This window comes from Hordeum vulgare, chromosome 2H (genome assembly GCF_904849725.1).
Source record: "Hordeum vulgare subsp. vulgare chromosome 2H, MorexV3_pseudomolecules_assembly, whole genome shotgun sequence".
In the NCBI taxonomy this organism is placed as follows: domain Eukaryota; kingdom Viridiplantae; phylum Streptophyta; class Magnoliopsida; order Poales; family Poaceae; genus Hordeum; species Hordeum vulgare.
This window is the reverse complement of record NC_058519.1, coordinates 658,290,539-658,301,012: the sequence shown is the minus strand read 5'-3', so window position 1 is coordinate 658,301,012 and position 10,474 is coordinate 658,290,539.

The window sequence follows — 10,474 nt, the reverse complement described above, 5'->3', positions numbered from 1 at the left end:
GCTCGTCCAGGAGCTCAAGGCGAGCACCTCTACCAACACCTACACCATGGTTAGGTAACAAAATAGGAGCATATGCAACATCATCAAATTGATCAGAGGCAAGAGAGGACGTATGCATAGATGGCGACTCATTGGTGGACAGAGGTAAATTGGCAAAGGGAAACACATGTTCATCAAACACAACATCCCGAGATATATAGACACGAATTGTGGGAACATGAAGACATTTGTATCCTTTATGAAGGGAACTATAGCCAAGAAAGACACACTTCTTGGATCGAAACTCCAGCTTACGTTTATTGTAGGGACGTAAATGTGGCCAGCAAGCACACCCAAACACCTTAAGAAAAGTATAATCAGGTTATTCATTAAGAAGGAGTTCAATGGGAGTCTTCATGTCTAAAACACGAGTGGGAGTACGGTTGATGAGGAAACATGCGGTGGTAAAAGCATCACTCCAAAACCGAAAAGGAACAGATGCATGGGCCAAAAGTGTAAGACCAGTCTCAACAATATGACGATACTTACGTTCGACAGAGCCATTCTGCTGATGTGTATGTGGGCATGCTAAACGATGCGCAATCCCAAGCGAACTGAAAAAGGAATCAAGGTTGCGATATTCGCCACCCCAATCCGACTGCACATGAATAATCTTATGCTTGAGAAGGCGTTCAACATGCTTTTGAAATTGAACAACTATATGGAACGCATCAGATCTACGCTTAATAAGATAAAGCCAAGTAAAGCGACTGTAAGCATCAATGAAACTGACATAATAATTATGACCATTGGTAGAAGTCTGGGCAGGACCCCATACATCTGAAAAGACAAGTTCAAGAGGATGTTTGACCTCACGACTAGACTCTGAAAAAGGAAGTTGATGACTTTTCCCTTGCTGACAAGCATCACACACTGCTACATCTTTATTACTAGACATGGTAGGAAGCTCATGACAACGCAAAATATGATGGACGATAGGAGTGGCAGGATGACCAAGGCGAGCATGCCAGTGTGACGACGAGACGCGAACGCCACTAAAAACCTGAGAGACGCGAGGATGCTCCAGGCGATAGAGACCCTGGCATAGCCGTCCGCTAAGAAGAACGCCCTCGTGGCCCGATCCTTAACAAAAAGATCAAAAGGGTGAAATTCACAGAAAACATTGTTATCAGCATTAAGATTAGGAACTGAAAGGAGATTACGCGTCACAGCAGGAACTCTAAGGACATTACGAAGCTGAAGACTCCTATTTGTATGGCTAGTGAGAAGAGATGCTTGACCAATATGAGAGATGCACATACCTACTCCATTGGCGGTGTGAACCTTGTCGGTGCCGTGGTAGGCCTCACGAGAGTGGAGCTTGCTGAGCTCGCTCGTGAGGTGATCCGTAGCCCCACTGTCCATGTACCAGTGGGGGTCGACGGGGTAGGACTGCGTGTGTCCCTGCTGCTCCCGAGGTGCTCTCCATACACTGATAAGGGATGTATGGATTCTCGAGAAGAGAGGAGCCGTGGTGCCCCCCCCCCCGGACCGCCCGGATCCCACGCTTATCAGCCAACTGCGCCTGACGCTCGTTGTTGCGCGAGTCCTTGCCGTCGTTGTAGAGGCCGAGGAAACTCTTCTGGAAGTGGCGGTGACACTTAGAGGCATAGTGACCCGCACGTCCGCAGAGCTGGCACTCCCGGGTAGGACGACCCCCCCCCCCCCCAGAGGACGATGCAGGAGGGGGGTCGAGAGAGGCGGCGCGGTGGGGCCCTTGCCCGAGGGGGCCGAGTGGGCACCAGGGCTAAGAGCGCCACGTCCCACCTTGTAGGCGGCGTTCGCCGAGGGAATACCTCGGCCACGAGTGCGGCGCGCCTCCACGCGCTGTTCGGTGAGAAGAAGGCGCGAGTAGAGCTCGTGCGCCGGCATCGGAGACTACGCAGTCTAACACTATTGTAGCTCTTCATTGCAAAATTTGACTGCCTAAGAATTCCCTAATTTGCTACAGTTTTTTTTTCGTGGAAGATGACATCAAGCTTTTCATCAGAAATTACAGTTTGATCCTATCCAACCTTACTGTGATAGGGAAAAAGGCACCTTTGAACAAAAAAGCGAGAAGAGAACGGTTCCACGAAAGGATGTGATCAAGTAAACCTTAGATTCCTAAACATAGCGTACACCTAGCTTGACTTGATCCACTATAGTTTCACATGACAGATTAATACTACATGCTAGATTAATGCTAAATGCTAGATCCAAAGTTACGCAATTTTATGTAGAATGTTGAATATATATTTGTGCATGTATATTGTGTCATTGCATCTACCTCCTAGTTTTTTGTATAGTTGAGGTACAGGCCCATCTTGTACCTATATATACGTGCCTAGTGCACCCAATCAATATCGAGTATTGCATAGCCTAAACCTAATTCTCTACATGGTATCAGTTTCTTCCACACTCCTGACCTAGCCGCCGCCGCACCATCTCGTGCGCAGCCGCCGCCGCCGCCTCTCCCTGACGCCACACCCGCCGCCGTCGCTTCGTGTCTCCGCCTCCCCACTACACCGCTCCCGCCACCACACCTCTTCCTCCCCCAGGCGCTGATATGGCCTCTCCGCGCTCCTCGATCTCCTCCGACAACAATCCCTTTGCCGGCCCGGATGTCACCCTCATTCGCGATCTCAATATCTTCAACCGCATCCCGGTGGTTCTTGACCAGTTCACCGGCTCCTATTCCACCTGAAAGAGGTAATTCTCATTGGTGTTCCGTGAGTACCTGCTCCACGGACACATCGATGGCACAGTGGACTCGGCTATCATGGTGAACGATGACGAGTGGATGATCCTCGATGCCACCATCATCCGCTGGTTTTACCTCACCATCTCCAAATATCTTTTTCACACTGTGGTGTGTCATGAGGACAACGCCTACACCGTCTGGACCAAGCTCAACGGCCTCTTCACCGACAACAAATTCCAGCGCAAGGTCCTTCTTCACGGCGATTTTTATGGGTGCCAGCAGTTTGATTCATCCATTGATGATTTTTGCATGCGTCTCAAAAAGCTTGCCGATGAGCTCCGTGATCTTGGCGAGACGGTCAGCGACGAGTTGCTCATCAGCGCTCTCACAGCCGGCCTCAACGACGATTTTGGGAACGCCGCCTCCAACCTAACTCTTATCTTGGAGCCTACCTTCGCCAAGGTAGTTGCGTACCTCAAACTTGAGGAATGCCACCTAAAGATGTCGCCGATCCGGTCCACCCACACGGATCTCACCACCGCCACTCTCGGTGGACCGGCTCCCCCGCGGACGGCTCCCCAGCAGTCGGCCTTCCTGCAGTCGGCTCCTTTTTAGCCGCCGCAGTCGGCCCCATCTGGAAGCAGCCGCCGTCGCGGCGGTCGGCGCGGTGGGCGTCAGCAAAAGCAGCCGAACGGCGCTCCGGGTGGAACCGCTCGCCCTCCACTGCAGCAGCCGGCTCCATGGTACGCTGGGTAGAATCTATGGACCGGCGTCGTGCACACTTATTTCATGCATGTTTCCCGTGCTCCTGATCCCGGTCTCCTTGGCTGTCGTCCCCGTCGCATCAGGCCTTCTACGCCGCGCCCCAACCGTACGTAGCGTCGTACGACCCTCTCTCACTCGAGCAGCCGGCGCAGTCAGACGGGCTTACCCCCGGTCCCCTGGGAGCCGTCTCTGCTCGCGGCGCTGCACTCCGCCCCTACACCGACAAACTACAATGGCGGTGGTCACTGGTACATGGATACCGGCGCTACGGCCCACATGGCTGCTCATCCGGTACTCTCCACACCTCCTACACTGTCAGCACTTCTACTCGCATCACCGTCGATGACAGTTCCTCTCTCCCCATTACTCATATAGGACATGCTTCTTTTCCCTCCTCCTCGACCCCACTTTCTTTATCCAATATCTTAGTTTCACCTGACCTTATCAAAAATCTTGTTTCTGCTCGCTACTTTACATGTGAAAATCCAGTTACTGTTGAATTCGACAAGTTTGGTTTTTCTGTCAAGGACGCCCGTACCCGGATGGTGCTTCACCGATGTCACAGTCCTGAAGACCTCAACCCGGTAGGCTCCACTGCCTCCTCCACCTCCGCCGCCCCTGTTGCACTCGCCACCGGCATGGACCTTTGGCATGCTCGCTTGGGTCATCCCAACCCAGCCACCCTTCGTCATATTCTTCTCAGCTTTTCTTTCACATGTAATAAGAACGAGAATCACTCTTGTCACGCTTGTCGCTTTGGCGAACATACTCGTCTCCCTTTTCGTCCTTCTTCTCATGTTGCCTCATATCCGTTTAAGTTAATTCATAGTCATGTGTGAACATCTTCTGTTGCAAGTAATACGGACTTTTCTTACTATCTCGTCATCCTTGATGCTTTTTCGCACTATGTGTGGACCTTCCCGTTGCGGCGCAAGTCCGATGCCATCACCACCCTTGCTGCCTTTTACTCCTATGTCTCTATGCAATTTGGGCGTCCATTCCTTGCGTTCCAAACAGACAATGGGAATGAGTTCGACAACCTCGCTGTTCATGGCATGATATTTCGTCTCACTTGCCCCTATATTTCGTAACAGAACGGTCGGACTGAACGCGTCTTACACACCCTCAACGATTGCGTTCGTACATTTTTCTTTCATGCCAATGTGCCTCCGCGCTAGCAATCTATGGCTTGCAGTAGAGCAATGGTGGCCATGGTGGGACTCGTTATTGCCGGACTGCTCTTCCCAGCAGTTTGGTCGCCCATGCGGCGAGATCAGTTTATCTCCATGACCACCGACAGCCAGTACCATATTACAAATCCAGTATTGACCATAGCCGACGGTCTCACTGCAGACTACCACGACGTGTCATGCCCCGATCTGCGGGGCATCGTGCGCACCGCCATGGTAGAAGCCCTGCAGGGAGATATCACCATCGCCGCTGACTTCCTCCGTATGTTTTTCCACGACTGCTTCCCCCAGGTATTTTTTTTAGTGGAGCTTCCCAAGGGAATTAAGTATGTGAAACATGTTTGATACGTAGGCTTACAATATCTCATGTCTAACTTCATGGGTTTAGTTCACTGTTACTTGTGGCAAGCCACATGTCTTGGCCATATACATGATTCAACTCTTGCCGCACTTGTGCTGACCAATTTGTGCATCACACTTGTAAACATGCTTGTAATGTGAGCTACTCCCTCCGTTACTAAATATAAGACCTTTTAAAGATTATATTATAGACTATATACGGATATATATAGACATATTTTAGATTATAGATTCATTCATTTTGCTTCGTATGTAGTTCATATTTAAAAACGGAGGGAGTAGATGACAAATTATTTTACACAAAACTGAGCTCTCTCATGACAAATTATTTTACACAAAACTGAGCTCTCTCATACACATATAGGTATGTATGTGTACATGGATGCGATGTGTCGATTCTTCTGCTGGGAACTCGATGGAGTGTGATGAGAATGCCGCCAAACCTCTCTCTAGATATGAGGCGGAAAGTGGCGTTCCTTATGGAGGACATCCGTGCCAAGGTGCACGAAGCCTGTGGGCCCACCGTCTCGTGCACTGACGTCATGGCCCTTGCCACCTATGACGCCGTCGTCGCAGTAGGTCACTTTTTATATTTTTGCTAGAAAGAAAGCAAGTCGTATTTTTTTGTTATTATGTCTATTAATTAAATACATGTGAAAAATACCCCTACTGGTAAAACCTAAAAAATACTATCATGAGATATTATGTGACCCTAAACCATATGCTTTCATGCATTTTTCAGTCCGGGGGCAAGCCTTTGTCAATTTGAAAATCTAGAACTCTCACCAACAGGTGCCCCATTTTGATCAAGCCGTGGAGGTTCCAAGTCTCTGTATAAGTGATGATTTCTCAAAAAAAAAAAAAAACATGAACGTCATAGAAGTTATGATGCATGCAGGGGTATCCTTTGCTTCGGATTTTTGTCCAAAAGGACCCCCTGTCGAGTGGGATTGTCAAAAAAGACCACCTGCGAGTGCAAATGGCTAAAAAGACCCCCACCCCGGGCGGCGGCAGGCGCGCCAGGCGGCACGTGGCACCTGCCGCCACCGCAGGAGGCGGCCGGGGGGCCTGCCGCCACAGCCCCTGGCGGCCGGGGCCTGCCGCCACCGCCCCTGGCGGCCGGCGCGGGATCCCGTTCCCGCCCACTCCTGTCCGTAACGGACAAGGCCGGGTGGGCCCTGCCGCCTCGGGAGCAGGCGGCCAGGTGCCCTTTTTTCCGCACGCCGGCACTGTTGATGATTGATTGCGCTGATTCCGAGACTCCTTTCCTGCTCGAATTTTTCCCGCGCGGCCGGGCAGAACTATGGGAATTTTTCCCGCTATCCACCGACGAAACAGTGCGAAATTTACTCCTTTATAAGCGAACCGCGTCGCTGCCTCCTCTCTCACTCTCTTCTCCTGTCGTTGCCTCCCGTGTCACTCTTCTTTCCCACTCTCTTCTCTTTCTCACTCTCTTCTCTTTCTCACTCCGTATGAATGTTTATGCGGCGATTTAGGACGGATTAAAGTGAGATTTTGAAGACGTTGTAGTTGAAGAAAAGATAGATCAAGGTAAGAGCTTTGCATATCTGTTGGTTGTGTTTGCATGCATGATGTATTTATTTTGTTTGATTAGTTACTAAGTATGTGTTTTCTTTTGTCTTAGAGAGCGTATTATCACTTTTGTGGAACTATTTTGAAGACGTTGTAGTTGAAGAAAAGATAGATCAAGGTAAGAGCTTTCCATTTCTGTTGGTCGTGTTTGCATGCATGATGTTTTTATTTTGTTTGATTAGTTTCTAAGTATGTGTTTTATTTTGTTTTAGGGAGCGTATTATCACTTTTGTAGAACTATTTTGTCATGCGATATGAACTACTAAGTTGAAGATCAAGGTATGAGACTTTGTTCATATTTGTGTTCATGTGATAATAGGTCGACTATGTTCATATATTACCGATGATTTGTTCGTGTTTGCATGCAACTGGTATTTAGAAAGGAGCCGAAGAAATGCATATGTAACTAGCATTTTTGTAAAAAAACATGTAATAATATGTTAGCTTCATTAGTATTATTACATGAAGACGCGTGTGTAATATATTTGTTTATTTGATAATTTGCCAACCCCGTAGAAATATGATTCGTGATATATATATATATATATATATATGCAGTATGTATTTTGCCGCATATATATATATATGCAGTATGTAATTTGCCAACCAGAGGTATGAATGACATATTGTAATTCATCTTCTATTTATTTTATAGATGTAGTGTGACGATAAATGATACAATATAAATTATTATGCGTAGATGTAATGGATGTTGTTAAATTGTTATATGTAAAAAAGATAAGTAATGGATGTTGTTATTACAATGTAAATCTAAAAATATGATTTTTAATGGACTAACGATGTAAATATGGCTGCTCGTTAGGTACAATGGAAAATTTGTTAGTGTTTTATGGGCACATCTTACGTGAGAGTCCTTCTGGTGTGGATGTGTCTAGGTGCGGGATGACTACGGTTGTAGTGAAAGACATGGTTAATGTAGAGTATGCGGCAGTTAGAAGGTGCATCCGATCGGTGTTTGGTTCAGCGATGAATGGAAAAAAAATGACCGTGGAGGCTTTCGTGGTTGAGGGAGGAAATCGTTGGGTTTTGCGACGGGTTACCGGTGAAAGAGCATGGGCGTCGTACATGGGTTTTGCAAGCAATCCCAATAACTCCATGTATGGACAACCCATGGTTTATGTGGAGTTCATTTCTGTCAGTGATGTCGCCGAGTGCAGTAGCGGTGCCGGTGAGGCCGAGTTGGCCGCAACTGTAGCCCCCGACGCCGGCCCATCGGAACCAAGCGGTGGCGAACATATGGCCATAACTGTAGCCCCCGACGCCGGCCCAACGGAACCAACAGGTGGCCATCAAGTGTATGACACGGGATATTGGTCTGCGGTCGTTGACATGAGCGAACATGTCGAGGGATTGCCGGAGGCGCTAGATGATGACGATGATGGTCATTCTTCTGCGTCTTCGGAATCAGATGATGATGAAGTTGTTCCTCCTGAGAATGCGGTCGCTGCAGCAATCAACCCAGAGTTTTTACAGGTTATGAGCATCACCGATGAATTTCACTCTGTTGCTGGCCTAGACGCGGGGAGTCTGGCCGTTGGACAGATTTTCCCAGATAAGAAATCTGCTAAACAAGCAATACATAGCTATGCAATTGCTATACACAGGCAACATAGAGTGAAGCAGTCTGATAAAAAGGAGTTGAAGCTCATATGCATCCATCGCGAAGCGGGTTGCCGCGGAAGAGTTATTGCTCGCCAGAAGCCTGGGGTATGTCAGCCATGGCATGTCACAAAAATAGAGCAACATGGTTGTGAGCAAACCGGCACTCTTTCAGAGCACCGCAACGTGACTGCAGAATATGTGTCACAGGTGATGCAAACCATTGTGCAGCAAAGTCTTAATATTAGTATTAGGGCTTTGTGTGCAACTGCATCTGATCTGATTGGTTTCCCTGTCAGCTATAGCAAGGCTCGTCATGCAAAGGAAAAGATATTTCAGAGGTTGTATGGAACCTATGAGGAGGCGTACTCTTTTGCCCCTAGAATGCTGCATCAGATTTCAGTTGCTAATAGGGGGACTCAAGTTTTCCGGAAAGAACGTCCAAATCCATTGAACCCGGACGAGCAAATCCTGGATCGCTTATTCGGGGCATTCGCCCAGACTATACAAGCATTCAAGCATTGTCGTCCGGTTGTATCAATTGATGGTACATTTCTCACAGGAAAGTACAAGGGCACACTCTTAGTGGCGATGGCAGCTGATGCAAACAATCAACTTCTTCCTATTGCCTATGCACTAGTGGAGAGAGAAAACAAACATAGTTGGCTATGGTTCCTGTGTTGCCTGAAGATGGGTGTCATCAAAGACCGGGAAGGGGTTTGCATCATCTCTGATCGCAACACCGGACTATTAAGCGCGCTTGAGATAATTAAGGCTTCACAAGATCCAGATTGGGGGTGGCCCGATCTGGAGACAAGGTGGTGCATGAGGCATTTGGCAGCTAATTTTTATTCGAAATTCAAAAACAAAGATTGGTTCAAGCTATTCAAGAGGATGTGCATGCAGAAAACTACAGCAAAAATGAGTGCTATCTGGGCAGGTATCAATGGTCAGATCGAGCGCGCATCCCTCCAGGCGAGAGAAGACCGGAGGGGTCGTCGAAGAGCAATAAATTTGAGCCAGTGGATTAATGAGAATTGTCCCAATTTGTACAAGTGGGCGCAGTCTCATGACACTGGCGCTAGATACGGTATAATGACAAGCAACATGTCCGAGGTGTACAATGGTGTTCTTAAAGGGGTGAGGGCACTACCTATCACAGCACTAATTGATGAAACTTGGAACCGGACTGTGTCATACTTTGCAGATAGAGTCACCGTTGCCAAGGCGCTAGTTGATTTGAACAAGACCTGGTCTAAGAAGATGCAAAGACATCTTGATGACAAAGCAAAGAAGTCGCAAAGACATGGGTGCAGGCAGGTAGATGCACTTAGGAATAAATGGGAAGTTAGTGTGCGAGCAAAGTTTGTGAATGGTCACCACAGGGGAGCAAAAAAACAAGCTGTGACGCTTGGCGCAACCTCATGTGAGTGCACTTGCAACAAGCCCAAGCTTCTGGGATATCCTTGTAGTCACGTATTGCGGGCAGCTGCAGATCAACAAATTAGTGTCGAGTCGTACGTATCACCATACTTCAACATGCACAATTTGTACAACACTTGGAACGGTGAGTTTTGGGCATGGGGCATTGATACGAACTACAAGCAATTATGGCCAGAAGGCACCACATGGGTTCCAGATCCTGCATTGATGCGAACCAGCAAGGGACGGCGTCAGTCTAGGCGTCATCGCAATGACATGGACCACAGCCAGTTGGGAGAACCAAGGCGATGCCGCGTATGTAGGTGTGCTGGTCACCCGCGTAGGGACTGTCCGTATCGTAACAACAACACTGCGTGATGTAATATTCGGAATATGTATTTTAATTTAATCGTGATGTAATATTCGGAACATGAATTTTAATTTAATCGTGATGTAATATTCGGAACATGTATTTTAATTTAATCGTGATGTAATATTCGGAACATGTATTTTAATTTAATCGTGATGTAATATTCGGAATATTTAATTTTTTTCATCGTGATTGCAGGTTATGGCTGAAATGCCCCAGCTTTTGAATGGTTATCACGACAACCACCACCGTTGCCAGCTTTTCATAAATCCAAATCATGAAAATCCTCCTCAGACCTTCCGGCTTCGAACTGTAAAGACGCCCTGGTCAATAGAGAATCGGTTCCTTGAACATCTTGAGGCTTATGGACTCCTACATTTTGCGAACATCGCAGCTCGTCGAGGTAGTTTTACTGCCGACCCATCCCTTTTG